This window comes from Heptranchias perlo, unplaced genomic scaffold (assembly GCF_035084215.1).
Source record: "Heptranchias perlo isolate sHepPer1 unplaced genomic scaffold, sHepPer1.hap1 HAP1_SCAFFOLD_1321, whole genome shotgun sequence".
NCBI classification, from domain to species: Eukaryota; Metazoa; Chordata; class Chondrichthyes; order Hexanchiformes; family Hexanchidae; genus Heptranchias; species Heptranchias perlo.
Window position 1 is genome coordinate 22,043 of NW_027138560.1, and position 458 is coordinate 22,500.

Here is a 458-nt window from a genome sequence, read left to right on the forward strand (position 1 = left end):
TGCCGCTTCACTTTTAATCCACAAACCGGGGCTCGCTTTCGGGTGGGGGGGGGGGTAGCGGGTTTGGGCCGGGCACTCGACATCCCGGTGTGCGACCGGGTTCGTTCTGGTACCGCTCGGTGCCCCTCGTCCTGCTCTTGCCGCGGAAGCAAACCAGACGACCGTCGGTCTCACGCCCGAGGGGAGAGGAGGGCGGAAAGCGGTTTGCAGCCTTTCGCTGTACCTCCGGCGGGCAGCGCCGCACCTCCGAGTGCTCGGTACCGTTCGCTGCACCTCGTCCGGCCGCACGCAGCGAGCCAAACCCGGAGGAAATCGGCCTGTGCCTTCTCGAGATATGGGCCTCCGGGTGGGACGGACAAACCGGGGCCCCGAGCTCGCTTTCGGCGGCCCGGCACTCGACTTCCCGGTGTCCGAACGTGATCCTTCCTGGTACCCTTCGGTGCCCCTTGCCCGACTCT